General features: G+C 52.0%; 1 pseudogene across 1 annotated transcript; it reads left to right on the top strand.

The window, feature by feature from the left end:
* Nucleotides 1–8,359: 8,359 nt before the first annotated feature.
* LOC310921074 (olfactory receptor 14J1-like) lies at nucleotides 8,360–9,266 on the top strand (annotated as a pseudogene). The gene has a single exon. The product of its transcript is annotated as an olfactory receptor 14J1-like (transcript).
* The last annotated feature ends 322 nt before the right edge of the window (nucleotides 9,267–9,588 follow it).

Below are 9,588 nucleotides of genomic sequence, written 5' to 3'. Positions count from 1 at the left end.
ACAGTCAGAAAACCTGACACCCTGAGGAGTCAGGGTGTTGGTAAAAGTCCAGTTGGATGGTGGCTGTGCCTCCTGCAGTGGCAGATGAAATGCTGCTGAAGCAGAGATCCTGTGGAAGGGTATAGTTCTCTGTGAAGGTCTGGTGATAGAGTAGATGGGCCTGGTCCTCCTCTGGGAATCCAGCAGGGAAGAAGCTGCTTCTCTGGGAATCCAGCGAAGATGGCTGCTCCTCTGGGAATCTAGTGAAGAAAAACTGGGCCGATGGCTTAGACCAAGCTTATTTTATGCAGGTAGGAATGCTTGGTTCCTCCTTCTGGGTGGAGCATCTCACAATGGGATGATGTACCTTATCAGTCATGCAGTGAGTCACTTAATGGCCCATTAGCAGGAGACATCTCTCCGGAGGGAGACATTGTTCTTGGAAGAGATAAGATAACTGCCCCCCACTTCCAACAGATGGCAAATAGAATACATTCTTATCTCACAAATCCAGGACACTGGGGCACTTAGCAGCTCTTGCAGCAAGCTGTGCCACTGCTGCCCCACTGTTGGTCCTTAGACCTACTCTGACTCAATCCCCTTTTCATTTCAAAAATATCCCCTGCCTTTGAGGCTCTTAGCTTGGAAAGTATTGGCTTATTATTGTTTTTTTTTTCCTTTGTGCAGCATCCATTTGTATCTCCGGCCAAGCCGACATCCAGCCTGGTGCCACTAATCATGATGGTGAAGGAGTGGAAGGAAGAGAGAAGAATGAGACATCGACATTAGAACAGATTGGCCCATCACCAGTTCAGAGAATTATAGAGTAGGATTATCGTTAGGAATTGTAATTCGGAGTCAAGTGTACGATTGTAATGTAGGATATTAGCATAGAATAAACAAATTGTAAACAAATTGTAATTGTAAACAAATTGCAAGTTTAAGAACAAATAATGTTTCTGAACAAATAAAATTTTAAACAAATAAAGTTTGTGAAATCTCAACTCCTTTCAAAGATTCCCCTCCTTCGGAGCCTCTCAGAAAGCTCAACATTTCCTTCTGAACTTAGAGGTGGAAAATGACATTGAGGGCTTCTTTGGTACGGTTGGAAAGTGAGGAAGGCTCTTCTTCAGTCATCCTCTCCAGACCACAGGGCCTTTGGAATGTGGCCCACTGGCTGGGTTTTACCCAGCTGGGGCACTTGTGTTTGAGGCAGAAAGGGCAGTGGCATTTGCAGGCAGAATCAAAGGACGAGTGGGGCAGCCCAAACACCCTGTGCATCTGCAGGCCTTGAGCTGTGACTGGAGAGCATTTGAGTTCCTGCCCCTTGGATTTGCATCCCTAAGTGCAGTGTCTCTGTCTGGAGGAGAGTTTTGCCCCAGTGAGAAAGCAGAAAGGTCAGGAGGCTGCTGGGAAAGGCGCAGAGCTGGTGCAGAGCTGTCAGCGGGCGCCAGGTGAGAGCAGGCCCCGCCTTGGCCAGGCTGGAGCCTCAGCTGAGCCCTGGCAGAGCCCGGAGCAGCCTGAGCCTGGGCAGGGGCAGGCTGGAAGGAGGCCCTTGGAGCTGCAAGAGGCAGTAGCCCGGCCCTGGGGGCCTCTTGGTGGCCCCGGGCGAATGCTGCGCTCTCAGAGCCCAGCTGGCAGCCGGCTGCTCCCGAGGGGAAGCGCAGCCGTGCCGGGCACAGCACAGACTGGTGGCATTGGCCGCCCGCAGTCTGCACAGGAGGAGAGAAAGGCACAGCACAGCCCAGGGCTGCAGGCCTGCCTGAGGATTCCTACTCTTGTGCCGGCTGCCCTGGCACTCCCGGCAAAGGTGAGCAGTGTGTGCAGCACTCTGGGCACAGGGAGGGAGCCGGGCTGCTCCGCAGGCTCCAGCACAGGGCAGCGTCCTTCAGGCACGGCGCTTCTGCCTCCCGGGGGAACCGAGGCCAGCGGGAGGCAGGGACAGCTTGGCAGGTCACATCTGCAGCACAAAAGGGCCTCACACAGCTCTGCCAGGAAGCGCCTGCACCCCTGGAGCTCTGCACTCAGCCACAGCAAAGGGGTGAAATGCAGAGTGCTCTGCAGAAATATTCAGGGGCACCAGCCCAGCCTGCTTTGTGCTCTCTGGCACACAGCAAGTGCTGTGCAACACAGCCCTGAGCTGCTGGGAGAGAGGTGTTAGAAAGGAGCCAACTCTTGGATGAAATTAAATGGGGACATATTGGAGTCCAGGGCATCCCTCTGGGCGCCCTGGAAAGTCACAGACCTCGGTAGGGAGGCCTGGGACCTGAGAAAGAGGGTCTGGGGTCTGTGCAGGAGGGTTTGCCTGGCACAGAGCTCAGGAAGACACAGTCTTTGATTTTGGTCCATGTGAAAAACATCTAACAGAAAGAAGAATTGCAAGTCACAAATGTGTGACAGAGAGTAGTGTAGTTATCACTGTGCAGAAGATTTTGTAGTTTTGGGTTTTTTAGAATGAAGATGCAAAGGGACAAGACTGAGATTTTAGGGCGGTGCCCTGACTTCTTCTTCTCCCTTGGCATCCATCTTCTGCAGTGACGTGGACACAAAGTAGTATCAGTGGATTGGATCAAAGTAGAAATGACCCTGTTAGTATAGGTGATAGGCATTGGCATGGAATCGTAAACAATGGGTACGTAGTTATCTGTTTAAGAGGTAGCGACCTCCCATCATAGGGGGGAGTCATCTTGTGTCCGAGCTGCTCTGAACACCTTGGCTGGACACAGAGAATTGTAAGATAAGAACTAATAAACAATGCGAGAAACCAGAAAACCAGGACCTTGAGAGTCCTCATCATTCTCGCGCCGAACACCGAGCACCGAGCTCAGCACAGAACACAGAGACACAGAGTCAGACAGCAGACTCTAAATCCTTCAGAGGTCAAGAGGGAAAATCACTCCCGCGAGCCCACACGAACCACCAGCCTTGGAATCTCGGGTGAGAAAAAACCAGAATAAACCCGAGGCTGATAGAAAGAGCAGTAGAAGAGTGACAGAAAGAAGACAATTCTTGGTGGGATTGGCCTCATGGCTACGAAATTGGAGGCTGCTGTGAAATGTATTCATGGCAGTGACTGTAACCATTGCACTGTGAGCACTTGGTGTGTTGTGATTCCATATTAGAGTTGTTGTGACACTTTGTGCTGGGAAATGGAGTGCTAAGACTGTCTAAAAAGAGACACAATCTGAAGAAAAAAAGGGAAATTTGATAAAAAACAGAGAAAAGCATCTCATTAGCCATGTTTTGAAAGGAATGCGAATTATAGCTCTGAGTAAGAACTTGAGCAGCACTTAATTGAAGGACAAGAGACAATGCCTTTATGCCTAACAGCTAATTCTAAACTGTGTTATTGAAGGAATTGTATGAAGGTTGTTGTTCATCTCTAGAGAAAAGGACCAATTGAAATAGCAAGGCCTGAACAACAAGCCCTGAGCCAATGGTGACCTCTGGATGAACATTCCAACCAAATGCTATATTTATATCTGCTCATTAATGAATCATTATTCGATCGTTAGCAATTATCTCTGCATCTGTTCATTGGTGAAATGTGGATTTACCTTTCTCTGTTTAAAATCAGACAAGGCCCCATCTGGCCTTGTTTGGGGGTGAAGGATCCCAGTCAACTGCCTTGGTTCCTCCTCGAGCCCTGGCCAGGCTTTGGGAGATGCCAAACAGGAGAATGAAGCCAGATGTTCCCACACCAGAAGTGATGGCAGCTTGTTTGTTTAACAGTGTAAAAGCTGGGCCCTCTCCCAGCAAGGTTGGAGGCCTTGTTTCCTGCAAAGGTGGACACACCTGCAGGAATTCCCAGTGCCTGGGAGTGGCTCTGCAGTCCTTGGCTTCTCCCAGCTGATGTGTGGATCAAGATGATGGTAAAGTCTGAGGGTAACTGGTGATGGATCTTTCTAAATCAATATAAGCAATCTTTGGTAGAAACGACTGGATCCAATGCTGAGCTCCTGTTGTAATTCTTTGCTAATGATTATGTGGTTTGCTGAGGTCATCCTTTTGTAATTCTTTGCAGCTTTGCATTATATAAATGACACAATTCCTTAAGTTGGTGTCTGTGTCTTTGGTGCTGACCCTGCCCACTGGTGAAACAGGGCCCTGTCCTGCCTAAGTGTCACCTGGGAAGACGAAAACCTTCACTCCAAATGTCACCCCTTCCTCCTTGTGCTCCCCACTTTATACACTGCACATGATGTCCCGTGGTCTGGGGTATCCCTGGGGTCCCTTGGGGTCACCTGTCCTGGCTGTGTCCCCTCCCAAGCTCCCCCACAGCCCCAGCCCCTCCCCAGCGTGGCCGGACAAGGGGCAGGGAAGGCCTTGGCTCTGTGTGAGCTCAGCAAGAACAAACCCATCTCTGTGTGCTTAGCCTGTGCTCAGCACCCGGCCCCAGCAGTGTCCCAGTGCCAGCCTCTGTGGCATCGGTCCCCACAAGGGCTTTCCATGGCAATGGCCAGGCCAGGTGACCCAGGTGTGGTATCCCAGGGAGGGCTGCCATGGAAACAGTGGCCAGCCCTGACCCTTTCTGTCTGGCTGAGCTGCCTTTGGCCCTGGCAGTGGTGTTTGCTGCTGGTCCCGCGGTGCCTGAGCAGCCAGCGCGGCACAGGGCAGGTGGCCATGGCACAGCCCCCAGCAAGGGATCCCCTCTGCCTCTGGGCACTGACACCAGCCCTGAGCAAGGGGCCCAGGCAGTGGGCTCAGGGCAGTGCCCGTGGCCACAGCCCCTTGCCATGGCCCAGGCCAGCTTGGCATGATGATCCACCCTCACTCCTGGCCCAGGCCAGCCCTGCACTGCCCTTCCCCACTGCCTGTCTGCACACAAGCACTTCCAGGCCTCTCTGCATTTCCCTTGCCCTCACTCTGGGCTCACTCACACACCTCCCAACAACCCACCTGCAGCTTGGAGCTGCAAGGAGTTCAAAGCTTGTCTGGCCTTCAGCAGTTGGTCTAATTCTGCCTTCAGCCAACTCTGGATTTGTGTTTCTTGCAGAACTTCCTGTGTGTCTAAAATATTCCTTGCATGGTTCTGCCTTGGGGAAGGGGAACCTCCTTGGTGGCCCCTTGGGCTTGGCACACACACTTGAGGAGTGTGTTTGTTTTCAATGGGGAAACTCAGAAGTTTTAGACTGCTTCAAAAAATAACAGAAGAAAACCCCTATGTTGGCTGAGTACAGCCATTTCTGCAAGCAAAGCAGGTCCCAGGTGAGTGAGGGGAGACAGGAATGTGCTGAGGAATGTGGAGCAAGGTTGTCCACACTGGGTCAGACCTCAAGGCATAGCTTCTCTGAGCAGGCCAGACCTGCTTAGGGGAGTCCCAGGATCAATCTCAGTTACTGAATGCTGCAATCACCTCCTCTCTAAAGAGAATAGTAAAAAAATACATTTTTTTCAAATAGAAATATGTATTTCTTAGAAGCTCTTGGAAACTTTTCTCCATAACTGCAGTAGGAAACCTTCCTAATGAACTGCACCAGACCAGAGGGAAATCAAGGCACAGCCATGGTTTGTCAGCACTTGCTTGATCCTAATGAGCCCCGTGGTGCATTTGGTGCTGAGCCCTGGAACCTCAGGGCCTGAGAGGAGATTGCACAAACCTTTCCAGGAGTCAAAGTCAGAGGAAACACCCAAAGTGTCTCAAAGTATTAATGGGTTCCACTGAGGTTCATCCCCAACACAGGCTCCTCATGGAGTCTTTGGAGGAGAGAACTGGAAGCCAGGATTGCACAAAAACCTCTCAGAGACTCAGTGTGGGAAGGAAAATCCAAAGTACCTTAAACACTTAGAGTATCTCAAAGCATGAATGAGCCCCACTGAGTGTCAATGCAAAGCTCCCAAGGGACTCATTAAAGCAGATAATTGGAGGCCAATTATCACACACAGCACTCAGACTCAGTGTCAAAAAGTAGTTCCTTAATAAACTCTGAGTACTGTGAAGTGCTAATGAGCCCCACTGAGTGTTGTTACTGACTCAGAATCCCAAGGGACTTGTTAAAGTAGATAATTGGGTCCATGATTGCACAAACCTCTCACAGAGTCAGTTTTAAAAGGGAAACTCCAAGTACCTTAAAATAACTAAAGTATCTTGAAGCATTAATGAGCCCCACTGAGTGTCATTACTGACAAAGCCTCTCAAGGGACTAATTACAGCAGATAACTGGATTGCACAAACCTCTCAGAGATTCCAAGGCAAAAGCAAAACCCAAAGTCCTTTGAAAAACCTGTCACCACAGCCTGCAGTTCTCTGCTCTGCCTGGGGCATGGGGACACTTTCTCTCTCCTGTCCCTCAGTGGGGCCCATTAAAACTTCCAGAAACTTTGGAGTTGGATTCTGACTTGGAGTTCTTGAGCGGTTTCATCATCTTCCTCTGATGTTCAGGGCCTCACCACCAAGCCCCAAGAGGGTCATTAAAGTCCTTTTGCTGTGTCTGTGCTGCTGAGCTGGGCAGGGCTCCTGGCACAGAGGCAGCTCCTGGCAACCAAGAAAAGCTTCAAATACAGATTTCTCTTGATGAGCAGCTCTTCTCCCAGCCCAGCAGGGCTGGGGCACTGCCTGCAGCCACCCCGGGCACAGCACACAGGCACAGAGAGCTTGAATCACTCAGGGCTGGGAAGGGGCTGACAAGTGCCCGGGGGAGAATCACTCCCAGCCCTTGGCACAGGAACCTCTGGCTGCAGGACAATGCAGCTGCAGCTCCTGCAGTCCTCTCCTAAAGCTGGAACATGCCAATGCCTACAGACTCTGTGAGTACATTCTCTGCTTCTCTCCTGTGTAGAGCAGCCAGGGGTGCCCAGGGCTGTCCTGCAGAGCAGGGTCCTGCAGCCCAGGGCGCTGTGCTGGGGCAGGGACTCTGCTGCCTGCCAGGGACAGCTCTCAGCCAGCCCTGGGAGCTGCTGCCAGCACTGGGGGACAAGATCTGGGTGGAAGGAGACAGCTGGTAAGGCTTGGAAGTGTTCTCCTTGTATGGTGAGGATGCTGCATTGTTCAGGAGTGCTCCCAACATGATATTTAACTCAAGAACATTTCCAAGTAGATTATACATGGAGCACAGCGAGGCCATGGCAACATAAAAGGAAAAATCCTGCTTTATTAATCTACTGCTCTGTGTTGTCTGGATGGGAAATTGCACACAAATATTCATCTTTCAGATCAGGTTTAAAATAATAATAATAAAAAAAAATCTCAGACCTTACTAAACCAGGCAGTGACAGATATCACAGAGGGCCCCTTACAGGCAGCATCAGAATCACTTTTCCAGCCTCCTCAGGGTTGCTCTGAGGTTGCCATCAGAGCCTGCAGAGCCAGAGCTGCCCCTGGGCAGTGCCTGAGCTGGGAGGGCTCTGCAGGGCAGAGCTGAGCCCCCAGGGCTGGGCTGGGCTCTGGCAGCACTGGCAGGGCCCAGCCCTGGGCACAGGGAAGCAGCTGCAGGCAGGGACAGCTCCAGGCAGCAGAGCCCTGGGCAGGCAGTGGGGGGAAAGGGCCACCAAGCTGGGCTGGGATATTGAAAGTCCTCTCCAAACCAAATTATACTGTGATTATTTTTTTTACAGATCCCCATGCCAAGACACCACAAATGGGGTGTCCCAGCTCCCTCTGCCCTGGGGAGCAGCTCTGGGCAGGGCAGGCTGCAGGCTGGGAATGAGCTGACTCTCCTCCAGCAGTGCCATGGAGAGGACCCTTGGTGTGTCCTCAGGATGCCATCCAGGCTGTGAGCTGCGTCCAGGGGACACTGGGGACAGGAGTGTCCTTGGCCAGAGGTGAGGCTGAGACTCTGAGAAAGGCTGAGCCAGTTTGCTCTGCTGTGGCTCCGTCTGCTCTCAGCTGTATCAGGCTGATTTTCAGGGCAACACAGTGACTGCCCTCAATCTCAGAAAGGGCAGCTGGGGACAGATGGAGTGACAGACCAGCTCCCCTCACCCTTCACTGAGTTATAGCCAATGCTCTTGCACTGCACAGTTCTCTCTGATCTCCCTGGACACAGCAGGAAACCCTCTCAAACTGCCTTTTGCCATCACCATTCCTCAGCCCTGGGGCAGGAGATGCTGCCCAGCTCCTCTGTCTCAGGAGCACTTTGGGCTGATGAAGTCCAACCCCAGGACTGGCCCCTGTCCCTGTCCCCATGACCCCACTGCTGCAGAGCAGAGCTGACCCCTCAGTGCCCATGGGCAGAGCCCCTGCTCGTCACAGCCACGGGGCCAGATCCCAGCAGAGCTCCAGGCACGAAGCTGCAGGAAGGGCTCTGAGAAAAGGAGAATTGGGTGGCACAGAGCAGCAGGGGCAGGGCTGGGAGAGAGGGTTTGGGCATTGCTCAGCAAAGTCTCCCCTGACTTGTCCCTGTGTCCTCCTTCAACAGGATTCCATGGGCAGAGTGAAGAAATGTCCAACAGCAGCTCCATCAGCCACTTCCTCCTGCTGGCATTGGCAGACACGAGGCAGCTGCAGCTCCTGCACTTCTGCCTCTTCCTGGGCATCTCCCTGGCTGCCCTCCTGGCCAACGGCCTCGTCATCAGCGCCGCAGCCTGCGGCCACCACATGCACAGCCCCATGTTCTTCTTCCTGCTCCACCTGGCCCTCAGTGACCTGGGCTGCATCTGCACCACTGTCCCCAAAGCCATGCACAATTCCCTCTGGGATACCAGGACCATCTCGTATGCAGGATGTGCTGCTCAGCTCTTTTTCTTTATGTTCTTCTTCTCAGCAGAGTTTTCCCTCTTGACCATCATGTGCTACGACCGCTACGTGTCCATCTGCAAACCCCTGCACTACGGGACCCTCCTGGGCAGCAGAGCTTGTGCCCACATGGCAGCAGCTGCCTGGGCCAGTGCCTTTCTCTATTCCCTGCTGCACACAGCTAATACATTTTCCCTGCCCCTGTGCCATGGCAATGCCCTGGACCAGTTCTTCTGTGAAATCCCCCAATTCCTCAAGCTCTCCTGCTCCAAATCCTACCTCAGGGAACTTGGGCTCACTGCTGTTAGTGCTTGTTTATTATTTGGTTGTTTTGTGTTCATTGTTTTCTCCTATGTGCAGATCTTCAGAGCCGTGCTGAGGATCCCCTCTGAGCAGGGACGGCACAAAGCCTTTTCCACCTGCCTCCCTCACCTGGCTGTGGTCTCCCTGTTCCTCAGCACTGGCACATTTGCTCACCTGAAGCCCCCCTCCATTTCCTCTCCATCCCTGGATCTGGCCTTGTCAGTTCTGTACTCAGTGGTGCCTCCAGCCCTGAACCCCCTCATCTACAGCCTGAGGAACCAGGAGCTCAAGGCTGCAGTGTGGAGACTGATGACTGGATGTTTTTGGGAATATTAAATTACTGGCCAATTTCTGCAAATCACTTGTAATAAAATTCAAATTTGATAGTTCTTGTTGGGTTGGTTGTGGGGTTTCTCCTGTGTTTTATACTTTTTTATCTTGTTAGAAAAAAATCTCATTGTTTGTGCCATTTCTCATTTTGCTTCTCTGCACTTCCCCTGTGGCCACAGACTGTGCCAATGAGGGGCTGCACTCTTGCCAGTTTTAAAGGAACTCAAGGATGTCCCAGCCAAGTTTTCTGCAGAGATGCCCCTTTTGTTCCCTTCTCTGCAGCTGCAGCAGCAATGTCTGTG

This window comes from Zosterops lateralis (genome assembly GCF_965231275.1).
Source record: "Zosterops lateralis genome assembly, chromosome: 32".
NCBI classification, from domain to species: domain Eukaryota; kingdom Metazoa; phylum Chordata; class Aves; order Passeriformes; family Zosteropidae; genus Zosterops; species Zosterops lateralis.
The sequence above is the reverse complement of the archived record's forward strand: the minus strand, read 5'-3'. Positions and strand labels throughout refer to the sequence as shown.